The sequence below is a fragment of the Mus musculus genome, chromosome 9 (genome assembly GCF_000001635.26).
Source record: "Mus musculus strain C57BL/6J chromosome 9, GRCm38.p6 C57BL/6J".
NCBI lineage: Eukaryota > Metazoa > Chordata > Mammalia > Rodentia > Muridae > Mus > Mus musculus.
In genome coordinates, this window is record NC_000075.6 from 32,826,015 (window position 1) to 32,835,406 (window position 9,392).

Below are 9,392 nucleotides of genomic sequence, written 5' to 3' on the forward strand. Positions count from 1 at the left end.
TATGAAATAATGGAAACAAAAGATCTGAGAATTAATAGTAGTTTTTGTTTGTGTGTGCGTGCATGTACACATGCATGCATCTGCATGTGTGTGTGTGTATATAAGCATGCACTTGCATGTGTGTGTGTACATGAGCATGCACCTGTGTATGTGCATGAGTATGCACCTGTATGTGTGTGCGTGTAAATGAGTATGCATCTGCATGTGTGTTTGTGTGTACATGACCATGTACCTGCATGTGTGTGTCTGTAAATGAGTATGCACCTGCATGTGTGTGTGTCCATGAGCATGCACCTGTGTGTGTGTACATGAGCAAGCACCTGTATGTGTGTGTATACATGAGCATGCACCTGTGTGTGTGTGTGTGTGTGTGTGTGTGTGTGTGTGTGTGTGTTATTACCCAAAATTTTCACTGTATATATTTCTCTTGGCTTGGAATGAATTTCTTAACTTTTCTAGGCTTCAGAATTTTCTCTGTAGATTTTTACTCTTCTTATAGATTTATCCATGAGTGGAATTGCTGGATTGTTTAACAAATGTACTTAAGCTTCTGAAGAACGTGTAGATTTTTCCAAATTATTTAACCCCATTTTGTCTTCCCACTAATGATGGATGATGGCTATGGTTTATCTACACCTCACCAAAACACAGTATCTGAATTTCTTGCTCCAGTATCCAAGTGGGAAGGAAATAGTATCTCACTATGGTTTGTGTTTACATGCATTTCCCTGATTATTTCTGAAATTAATCTTATAAGCTTCTGATTGGTTTTCGAGATGCTAGACTAGCACAATTATGTTGAGCATTCATAACCAGAAGACTGAGTGAAAAATGAACAAAGAAAGTCATAGGAAAAGTCCAGCCAATGGGGAAAATGTGACTAGCAGAGTCTGGACAACGCAGGGAGCTGTGTGTCCCTGCAAAGTTCAAATTGAGTGTAAGCATTTGGTCTCTCTAGACCTGAGCTTCTGCTTCCAGATGGCTGCTGTCCATCAGTGGTCACCACATTAATGGACTGTGCCCAGTCCAACACCTCCATCCTTTCTCCAAGGATTTGTTTGTCTAATGGTTCTTGACTAACACGACACAGAGACTCACATCTCTTTTGAAAGGATATCCATTTTTCATGACCTCAGTGTCTGTCTCATGTGGCATTTTACTTTATCAAATGGATTGTGTGAAAACCGAGTCTGAGAACAAAAAGCAAGTCTGAGAAAATTGTGTCACCTTGCAAGGTTTTGAAGTATATCATTTTGAATAAATAATATATCAGTGAAAGCAAATGATAGGACTAGGCATACTGAGAGTATGTGTTCTTGTTGGCCTTGTTTGAATAACTAGCCCAAATCTCAGCTACCACTGGAATTCCCAGTGAAGATAACTACTTTTTGAAACATGCTTGTCTGCAGTCAGGATCTGATGATCCATTTTGGTCCTTGTCTTGAAATTGACTTTTGCTTTGTTGCTGCTTTTTGGCTAAGTCCCATCATGATCCATGTTGTTAGAATCAAGAAGAGATATGAAAGAAAAGGGCCATTGATTTATGTGAAGTTGTGTGTATTTTGTTTGCAGCATTGCAGTTCCTATGCATGCTGCCTTGTGGGAGTTGGTGAACTGATCGAGTGGTCAGGTACTTCCAGTGAGAGGAAATAAGTAAATAATACTTCCTTTCTCACATACCCATCAGATAAACTCAAATTCCTATTTGTATCCAAAGCCCTTGGTTAACTCCATATGATCTGCTTTATTCTCATCTTTTGATGTTTAACCACTTGATGACTTGTGTATTTATGACTCAGACATCTCCAAAGCAAGAAAGGCAATGGGAAATGTGGAGATCAATAAGCCGGGTTTATAAAACGAAATGTGCACTACCATCTTCCCTGGGCACACTAGAGACCTGTAATGCTTGTCTGGCCCAAAGTCCTGAGACTTTGGATAGAAATAAGAGTGGGAGCCCCTAGTTAAGTCTCAATGTCCAAAGGCCTGAACATCTGGGATTCTGACTTCCATGCACAGGGCAAACTGAGTACTTCAGAGTGATTCAGAGTGCTTGGTCTTTCCTTTGCCTTTTCGTTCTATGGAAGCCCTCCATGGTTGAGATGATTCTTGGATTCACTGGTGAGGGTGGATATTCTTCAGGCTAGTGAATCACATACCAATCTTTCCCAGAAGCACTCTTTATACACAGAATTAATAGCACAGGCATAGCCAGAAATAATCTTTACTGGCTGTTAATCCAGATAATAGTGTGTATTACATTTTTATTTTATTCTTTGACAACCTCCTTTGTGTGTATATTGAGTTTGGGACATTTTCATCTCTTATTACATCTCTGTCTCTGCCTCTTCTCTGACAACCTTTTTTCTCAACTATCCCTCTTTTATTTTCCTCTCTCTCTTTCTTTTAAGCTCATAGCTCTTCATTTTGGGGTGGGTCCTAGTAAGCTTTTCAGTGAGTGATGGGTCTAGTAAGCTCTTCAGTGAGGGGTGGAGCCAAGAAAGCTCTTCAATGAAGGGTTGGGGCCTAATAAGCTCTTCAGTGAGGGGTGGGGCCTAGTAAGCTCTTCAGCGAGGGGTGGGTCTTCATAAGTTCCTCCCACATGCATGGTAGATGCAATGGTATAATGCCCTGAAGACAGTTTTGTAGCAGGTCTCCCCAACCTCTGGCTTTTATAGTCTTTCAATTGTCTCTTCTACACTGTTCTCTGAGTCTTGCGGTGGGAGAGTGGGATAGAGATGCTCCATTTAGAGCAAGGATTCCACAGTCATTAATTCTCCATGCTTTGTGAATTTTTGAGTTTCTGTATTAACCACTGGCCCCTGTGAAACAGAGCATCTCTGATAAAGGTTTATAGAAGCACCAACCTCAGAATATGGCCAGAAATGGCACCCAAACACTTTCTGACCTCTTTTGCTCATACTTTAAATTTACTTATTTTTCCATCTAATTTTCTTTTATTGAAAATAGATTTGTTCCTCATACAATATAGTCTGATTATGGTTGCCCATCTCCTAACTCCTCCATCATTCCTTCCCACATCCTCTTGCTTCTGGATCCACACCCTTTCTGTCTCTCTTTAGAAAATAAACAGGCATCTAAGGAATAATAATAAAATTAGATAAAACAAAAACAAGCAGGTCAGATTAGGACTAAATAAACTAAAAGAAGAAAGAGAGCCAAAGGAAAACCATGAGAAACATAAACACAGAGACACATTTGTTCACACACATATGAACCCCATGAAATCTCAAAGCTGGAAACCATGACATATACTTAACAAACATGTAAGGTTAGGAAAAGAAAGTCTTGACACAATATTTGAGACAAAGTATTGGTAAAGATACTGTTGATTTTGTTTTGTGTTGTCCATCTTCTTCTGGACACATGGCCTACCCTTAAAGTGATTTGTGTCTTCGGTGAGACTCTGTTGGAGAAAACTAATTTTTAATGCTAATTCTTCAAGATTCAGATCAGTAATCTTTCCTATGAAGACTTCTCTAGCATTTTCTATTCCTCTTTTCCTGAGCATACCTCCCCCTCAACTCTATCTGTTATACCTTGCACAAAAATAAGCCTTTTCCCTTATATTTGCTGAATACCCACTATGTTGTATATTGCCCTAGGCTTCAAAACAATTGTAACATATCCTATTCCATCCTTAGCTTTCTTGATGTAGCAGAAGAGAAGGAAAAATGTACAGAAAATTGACAGGTAATATAAAATCTTTGGAACTGAGGGATCCACTGGGATGTGGTAGCAGATCAGTCATAGAGGGCAGATACGATTGTTGGCTTTTGAGTTAATTGATGCCTGGGAGTCTCAAAGGATGGGTAAGAGCTGAATAGGAGGAGATGGCAGAATAGCAGACTTCTATCAAAAGCAGAAAGTAAAGATAATCCTTGTTGGCAAGAGAAAGGGTGGACAATTTAGGAGGTCGTGAGTTGCTAAGGTGATTGTAGAACAAATTGTGCATGCACAGAGAAGGATCCCCTTGGTGTGAGCGGAATCTTGAGGGGTAGCCTATTCTCTGTCCAGAACAATTCTCCCTTGCTCCCTTTGTCTCTCAGGAAAAGGGATTCTGTTTCCTTTGGGTTTATATTTCAGTGCTTAATGCAGGATGTTTTTTTGGCAGGCATTCTAAAACTGCTTGATGAATGAGTGAGTGAATGAATGAATGAATTAATGAACCAGAGACTAGCAACAATGGACTGGGATCACACATTGGTTGTAAACCATCTATGAAGAAGAGAAACAAGGAGTTCCACAAAGCATTTGGTTCACTTTGAAAGAGGATGTTAATTTCATTTTTTTTTACCCCACCATTTCATCCAGTTTATTACCATATATTTCCTCAAAAGAAGGTCTGGCTAATATCAAAACAAAGCAGACAGCTCTGGTTTTAATTACCTCTCTCAAGGCCATGCTGGCTAGGCAAATGCTGCCTGGATCCCACTTGAACCATGATCAGAAACATGCTGTCTGCTTCCCTTGTAAGCCCTGACTGGTGTGCATGAAGCTTATATTGATAAGGGTTGAGTTGGGGGCTTTATCTTTTAATAGGGGAGATAAGATTCCAATGCCTCCACCCTCCACTATCTGTGTGCTGACGGTGGGAACAGTCACCAAAGTGATGTGCAGGAGGCAGTGGCGGGGCCCTGGGTTAACCTCAGAGAAACACAAATATGAGTGGGTGGAGAGGTTGCTTTCCATGAGAATCTGTCTCCTTCTATTTCACAGCCTGGCCCACACTATTAGGCCCTTTGCCAGGAAGCAGAGCTTTGGATTATTTTTCCATTGGTCAGAGGAAGTTTTCTCTTCTCTTCTCTCTCTCTCTCTCACTCTCTCTTGCTCTCTCTCCTTATGAATGGAGGGAAAACCTTTCATTTTAACAGAGAACTTTTGGAATTTCATTTTAGTAAAATGAAAGGGGACTCAGATTCCCAGGACATATTAGAGGAAAGGTCAGAGTCTGAGCCATCGAAGGTGCTGAAACCTTGCACACATGGCAGCTGTGTGTCTCTTGATGTAAACACACCTTTCTGAGCCTAGGTTTTCTTGAAGAGTATATGATATGTATTTACTTCAGGTAAAATAAATATATTTCAGTATCTTTTTTTTTATTTACCTGAGAAGGTAAATAAAATGAACTGTATATAGATAAAATAGAAGTATTCAGTAGAAACTCAGTATATCTTATTTTTCTTCATATGCCTTTGAACTTAGACAAAGAGTCATCCCATCCTCCCACGTTTTCTGTATATTTGGGGATAAAGTTGTGAGTACAATTCTAAGATGCCCAAGCGAAAGCTTTACATATACAATGCCACATCCCACCCATTGATCTCATTCCCCCCACAGACCAAATATTTATTAAGTGTATACTTGTGCCTGAAGCTGCCTGACACTGCAGTTTACAGTTGGATCAGAGATGCGTGCTGACATCTATCCTTGGGAAACTTACCTCTTAATACAGCCAAAGAACATTATACACAAGGCTAGTAAATACTATCAAGGAGAGAGAGAGAGAGAGAGAGAGAGAGAGAGAGAGAGAGAGAGAGAGAGAGACTGCACTTGCACATGTACATATAATAAGACATTTTGGGAGGAAGATAAAAACAAGGACTAGAGGTAGAAAACATGATTGTTAATTTATTAATTATTTTGGGTCACGTAGGGAAAAAAATCTATATTTTCTTATAGGCTATGGCTTGGCCAAAACCAAAGTTTGGATTTCATAGAAAGCTAGTTATTTTCCTTCTTAATACAGCTCAAATGTTGCTGCCTGTCTGTTTCTGGGTCAAGTTATTTCTCCTGGCTATAATTTTATTATCTAATGGAGAAATAAAATTCATATTTCCAGACTAAACTGAAATCTGTTTCCTTACTATGAACAATCCCTCCTCTCTGTGACATACCATAGACACAAGAGACAAGATAATGTAGGACTCAGTAAAAGAAATTAACATTTTAAATTTTGAAGTTAATTTCTTTAAGACATATGCCACCAAGCTTCAAACTGGCCTGGTCTTGGGACCAATCTACCATTACTTGTCAGTCAATTCTTCCTGTCCCCATCTTCTCCAGATTCTGTTTGCATCAGGACCAACAAGCAAGAACTTCTGCAGAAAGGGAAGACTGACGCTGGCCAGTTTTCCTTATAATCAGGTCCACTACTAGAAGTCAAAGAACCCCATGTTCTGAGAAACAGGAGTACCTGTGATTAATGCTTTGCACGTCAGTGGGATTGATGAGGACACAAACGGTTATGAAAGGAAGACATGATGAACCTTGGCTGTTACAGTGTGGATGCCAAGGTTCTCTTTCTGTCAGAGAGAGCTGTGGCAGTGGGAACAACACTCATTGTGTGCCAGCATGATGCTGAACCAAAGGACCCACAACAGGAAAGCAAGAAACAACCAAACAGCAATGCCATCATTTTGTGAAATCATTCATGTTTCTGTTTTAATCTTCTCATATTCATGTGCTGACTTAGAATGTTCTGATGTGACCGATGCTGTAGATAACACCCTACAAATATCCTTTAGTTGCTGCTCTGTGTGAGGGGAGGGAAACGACCTCTGAGATCTCTGGAGTCACTATTGGACCCAAAGCCACTCACAGAGGTAAGACCTTAAGAGTTAGTCTCAAAATACCTTAAAAACCAGTGAATCCAACGGAACAATGAAATCACAACTGGGAGCTTGGGGTGTTTGAGCTTTAGAGAGAAAGTCCAGCAGACTAGTGCTTTCTGGGAGCACACAGCTCATGGTTTTCAATCCTATTCATTTTAGATGTATCTCTCCCATGACCTGGTTTGTTTGCTCTAGACAAGAGATTGAGTCCAGCCAGAGTGAAGCAGAGCCTACACCCAGCCCCATGTCCGCTGTCTCCTATCACTGCTGGTCTTGTTTTTAGTCAATGTCAAGAAGAGCTCTCTTGATCTTTATATAATTTGTCAGGAAGGGAGTCAGGTTTTTTAAATTAATCAATTAATTGATTAATTAATTAATTTTTTTTTTTTACCTTGGAGGCAGCACCAAAGGGCACCCAGAGCCCTGCACAACTGCTTGCTCATAGTGTTTTCTTTGCCTCTTGTCCCCATCGCCAAATCAAATGGAAACTCTCTGGCAAAGATAAAAACATATGTTTTTTTTTCTCTCCACTGACCTCCCCCCCCCCCCCGTTTCTTTTATCAGGGAAAACAGTGGAAAACCAGGCACCTGAAATTATCACCCTCCTCACATCAACTATCTCAGGAACAAGGGCAGTGAAAGAATACAAATCGAGCCAGCCTTCTCCTCACTTAGGCCTCGGGACAAGCAGACTGGATGGTGCGCTGGCTGCTCCTCTTTGGTGACAGGAACTGGGCAGTTGAAAGACTTCAGCCTCATCACAAGTGAAGGAAGAATTGAAGCCATGCTCTGGTGGTCATTTCCAAATCAAGCTGGATTTTGTTTGACTATGAACTTAAAGGAAGGGGAAGTGAGCGCCACCCCAGCGTTGGCAACAGGGTGTTGTTTTCCAGAACCAGGTCTGATTAACTTCCGGGAACTTCCAGGAACTCAGGCCAGTCACATTTTCTAAGTCGCCCTTGGGTACTTGTGGTCCCGGATTTCCTTGGCCAAATGACCAACGGTGCATTTCTAGGGCTTCCCCGGGCTTCTTTCTAGGGTGTGTGCCTTGTGGGTGGGGGTGGGGGATGTAAATCTTATACAGCTCTTAGGCTTCAAGCGTGACCAGGGTCTTTACTTTGCAGGCTGAGAATTTTGTGTCATTTTGGACCTTAGAGCTTGTCATGAAGGCAGATAACACAGGACATATATTAGTTGATATATAGTTGTGTGACGTTAAATTTTTACCCAAGGCCCCCATGTGTTAATGGAGACCCTGGAGAGAAGATACATTTGTAACTTTGGGCTGATGAGTGAAGTCAGAAAGAATCAATTCAGGAGTCCTTTCTTCTGCACACACTTGACTTTTGAATGTTTTAGTTACTTATAACCAAGCAAGGTCCAAAACTATTGGGTGAAAACTTCAGGAAGTAAACAATGAGTTCATATATTTTAAAAAAAAATTTCTATCACCGCCGATTGCTGTTATTGTCCTATTTTATTATTAGTTATTATTCTTAGTATGCCTAATTTATAAATTAAACTTTCTCCATATGGAGGTGCAAGAAAATAGAGTATACCACCCAGAGGGGTAGTAATTTCAACATACGCCTCATAGATAAGGTTTTCTACTTGATCTAGCTCAACTTTGGGAAGTTATAGAGAACAGGAAGGAAGTCTGCTGGAGTGGAAAGTACCTGAGATTTGGAGAAAAAGAGATCTGAATTCCAGAAATGTTTATTAGGCATTTGTAGTGTATATGCCTTGGGACTAGATGCTAAGGTAGGAAAAAAAAAAAAAAAACAGGCAAAAATCTACAGAAAACTTGCAGTGGGGAAATAGATAGTCATGCAGAAAAGACAATACAGTGTGTTCTAAGAGGCTTCGGCCAGTATATTCTACCAAAGGTTCACAAAGGTTCCACAGAGGTGATTTCACATGGGTCTCTCAGCTGTGATCTGTAGAGGTTCACTATGGCGAACAAAGGGGCCCTCAGGAGAAGGAAGTGTGCCTCCAGGTGGAGGAGTGAGAGCTAACCTTCATATGATAAACGTTGTTACCTGATTGTTTAGGGACTTTGGAGTAAATTACTTAATCTTCCTTAATCCCAATTTCCTCTTCTTTATAATGGCGGTCATAACATAGTAATTAGGAGCCAGTGCTTTGGAAATACATATTTTAAACACTAAAGCTCCACATTTAGACCCCACTAAATCCCAGCCAGGGACAACCCTGCTGACTTTGGCATGGGACTTTGGGTGTCTCCCGGGGGCCCTGAGAATTAACAGTCACATCTGGCTTAAGACAAAAAATAGGAACACTGAGTTCAGGGTGGGCCAGCCCAGGAATGGCTGTGTGGGTTGGTGTAAGGAAGAGGATCAGAAAACAAAGGGCTGCTGGCCCTTCAGAGCCTTTCTACTGCCCAGAGGCAAAACTTAGTCTGTGGCCTGAGATTTCGCTATTGAAATGATGCGATCATCTGGGGCTGGCTGGGGTCAGGCTTCTTTGGTTCCCTTAGCAGAGCCACCATCTACCACCATCTGCATAAGGGAGCCTGTGACTGCCAGTTCTTAGATTAGCACGGGAGTGACTGATTAGTATGCAACCTGAGGACAAAGAGTGTGTCTTATGTAACTCAAGTCTCTGGAACCTGGCATGGGTAATGAGCCTGGTATCTGTGTGTCAAGTGGATGAGTTATGGGAAGGGTCACTCCTCCAGGCTCGACAGGGTACGCTCCTTTCCCTGTTCACTTAGAGGGACAAAGTGTTTTGTGTGCT

The 9,392-nt window shown here is 41.1% G+C and overlaps 1 long non-coding RNA gene across 3 annotated transcripts in view; it reads left to right on the plus strand.

The window, feature by feature from the left end:
* Nucleotides 1–8,446, plus strand: part of Gm3331 — a 51,315-nt gene extending 42,869 nt beyond the window's left edge. For 2 of the 3 annotated variants that reach the window (XR_379227.1, XR_379226.1), the window contains exon 3: nucleotides 7,200–7,560. This is a non-coding gene — a long non-coding RNA (predicted gene 3331). Of the gene's footprint in view, nucleotides 1–6,087; nucleotides 6,627–7,199 lie in introns of all 3 variants that reach the window. The other variant, XR_003948119.1, reaches the window with a different exon arrangement.
* Nucleotides 8,447–9,392: the final 946 nt, after the last annotated feature.